The sequence below is a fragment of the Muscardinus avellanarius genome (genome assembly GCF_963383645.1).
Source record: "Muscardinus avellanarius genome assembly, chromosome: X".
In the NCBI taxonomy this organism is placed as follows: Eukaryota; Metazoa; Chordata; class Mammalia; order Rodentia; family Gliridae; genus Muscardinus; species Muscardinus avellanarius.
This window is the reverse complement of record NC_137792.1, coordinates 45,556,396-45,559,582: the sequence shown is the minus strand read 5'-3', so window position 1 is coordinate 45,559,582 and position 3,187 is coordinate 45,556,396. Positions and strand designations below refer to the sequence as shown.

Sequence of the window (3,187 nt, the reverse complement as noted above, 5' to 3'; positions counted from 1 at the left end):
CAGGGGCTTTTCTACCTCTGGGCTATACTCTCAGACCTCTTTTATACTTTATTTGGAAACAGGGTCTCACTAAGTAGCTGAGACCGGCTTTGAACCTGTGCGATCCTCCTGTTTTAACCTCCCAAGAGCTGGGATTACAAGTGTGCGCCACCATGCCCGGCCACACTGTTGTTTGAAAGCCTCTGTCCCACCACAACTTCCTGAGATCTGTGAAGAAACTGTAGTCTTGTGATTAGACTCCATATAGTACTGGCAGTTTTGTAACCATTTTATGTGTCAATCTACTGTAGTCAGCTGATCTGATTAGAAGCCTTGACAAATGCCTGATGGCAATTGCAAATAACTGCCAAGCTTATGGGAATGATACGGTAGCCCACTATGTTGGGACTGTGCAAGAATAAAGAAACAACGTCTGTAAGTAAGGAATCAGGAAAATAATTGTCCACAACCAAAAAGGCAGAGAGAGAGTAACTTGAGTTTTCAAGAGTGTGTCCATGTGGTTCCTTCATGGGGTTCCTCAGCGTGCTGTTGAACATGTTCCAAAGCCAACCTGTTGTCTCATTGATTTCAAATACATAGTAAAAGGCATACAATCCCACTCCAGTCCATTCCATCTGCTGACGGAAGTTCATTATTCTCCATGCTCTGCACAGCTGCCTAAAATCTTCCTATTCCCACCACAAGCTTTTTTGTTTTCTTTTTGGTGGTACTGGGGGTGGAGCCCAGGGGCTTTCTACCTCCAGGCTATACTCCCAGACCTATTTTTATACTTTATTTGGAAACAGGGTCTCACTAAGTTGCTGAGAGCCTCACTAAGTAGCTGAGGCTGGCTTTGAACCTGCGTGATCCTCCTGTCTCAGCCTCCCAAGCGCGGGGATTACAAGCGTGCGCCACCATGCCCAGCAGAAACAATTCTTTATATTTAATACAATGATACTAGCTCATAAATGTAGGAAAATCACCAACATTCATGAATCAAGTTTGGATTGGCGTGTGTGTGTGTGTGTGTGTGTGTGTGTGTGTGTGTGTGTGTAGTTTAGGGGACTGAACCCAAGTGCATTCTACCTCCAAGCTACATCCTCAGCCCGATATTTTAATTCTTTATTTTGAAACAGGTTGTCACCAAGTTGCAGGAGGTCTCACTATGTAGCTGAGGCTGCTGTGAACCTGCGATCCTCCTGCCTCAGCCTCCTAAATTCTGGGCTTATAAGTGTGTGCCACCAACACATGGCTTGGCCTGGATTTTTTAAGTATCTAAGCTTCCTATAACTTTCTAATTAGAGGTGCTTGATTTTTATTAGATCACAAAGGTTGGAAAGAAAGAGTATGTGGTGACAGTAATAAAAATATTCTAATAGAACTAGTTAGGATAATTGAGAAATAAAAAGAGTTATCGTGCAGATGTGGTATTTGAAGAGTCTTCTGCCTTACAAATTCAGCTTTGGTTTGACTTAGGCTGACATTTTGTATGTAAACTCCAGCCTTTTTACACCATTATTCTTCTAGTTTTCACAAAATTTCCTGTCTTCACTGGAAGTCCTAAGAATAGCCAAGAAATTATTGGAAACACAGTGAGGCAGTACTTATTTCACTAGGCATTCAGCCATTGTTATAAAGTTAGAGTGATTAGGGTACTGTGGTTACAAGTGGAATTGACCAATACTTAGGTTCTAGAAACATTCACTGTGTGAAAATTGAATTTATGGTAGAGAAGGCATTTCCCAAGAAGGGTGGATTATTTGCTGACTTGTAATAGCTGGTTCACTATTTAAGGGCAAGAAAATTAGATCTTACCTCACCAAAGTAAATTTAAGATGGTATTAAAAACATTGTAAGAAAGTTTAACTGCCCAGATTTTATTTTGTTTGAATTAGGAAAGGCCTTTTGAGGAAAGAGGCTAATACTGGGAAAGAAGAAATTCTATGACAATATGTCTTTCACCTTTTGTATGTGACTGTTTTAATATATTGTCAACTGATGTCATCAATGGTTTGTCAATTTTTATATTTCTCATACTATTTGAGTAATATCTAGTACTATTCCATTATAAATAATGCCATAGTGATTTTTTTTACTGTGGTGTTGGGGATTGAACGAGGGGCATTTCACTTCTGAGCTACACACCTAGCCCGTTTTGTTTGTTTGTTTGTTTGTTTGTTTGTTTGTTCTTTGAGACAGGATCTCACTAAGTTGCAGAAAGCCTAAGTAGCTGAGGCTGGCCACAATCCCAGATCCTATCTCAGCTTCCAAAATTGAGAATTGGGATTACAAGTTGAGTTGGGATTACAAGTGTGCAACCACCACGGCTGGTGTCAGAGTGAAATTTTTTTGGGGGGTGGTGCTACTGAGGTTCCTGGAAACCCTTCTCCCTCCAGGCTACATTCCCAGACCTATTTTATACTTTTTATTTGGAAACAGGGTCTCTTAAGCCAGCGCAGCTGGCTTCAAACCTGCACGATCCTCCTGTCTCCAAGGAGATGACAAGCGTGCGCCACGACACCGGGCATTCATAGTGAAATTTTTAATACATGAATATTTGGCAGTATTTTACAATAGGTTTTTTTTTTTTTACTAATTTCTGAATGAATATCACACCCTGTGCTTTATACATTATTGTTTAATTTTATTCTCAGAAAAGTGCGATAGACATTATTTTTTCAATTTTGAGGTAAAGATCAGAAATTCAGTAACTTGTTCTGTATGATGTTTAAGATGAGCCCTGTGTTTTAAATTATTCCCCCGGTTCTTCCTATCTATATAATTTTGTTTCACTTTGCAGTACTAGGTGTTGAACCCAGGGGCATCCTACTTCTGAGCTACACCCCCAGCCCTATTTTTATTTTTTTAATTATTTTTTTTTTTGTGATGCTGGAAATTGAACCCAGTTTAAGTTTGAGATCAAAATGTGCTCCTTATGATTTGGCTGTTTTTGTATTCCTCAACTAGGCATTTTCTGGTTGCTGTAAATGTTGATTACTTTCTAGAGTTCTGCTAAAGTTGATTCTAGGAGGTTTTGCCACTCTCTTCGTTACTTTGTGAATGGTTGGGCTCTTGGCTTTCCCTTCTCTGTTATTTTCACTGACATCACTCCCAGTAGAACAGTCCATTGTTAACCAGCTGGGAACGGGGGATACACATATCTGTCTCTAGGCAGCCTTTCTACCAGGGTTTCAACTAGAGAAGTAAA

At 40.0% G+C, this 3,187-nt stretch overlaps 1 pseudogene across 1 annotated transcript; it reads right to left on the bottom strand.

The window, feature by feature from the left end:
• Positions 1-290: 290 nt before the first annotated feature.
• On the bottom strand, positions 291-632 carry LOC308278632 (lysosomal enzyme trafficking factor-like; annotated as a pseudogene). Its single transcript has one exon. The product of its transcript is annotated as a lysosomal enzyme trafficking factor-like (transcript).
• Between the last annotated feature and the right edge of the window lie 2,555 nt (positions 633-3,187).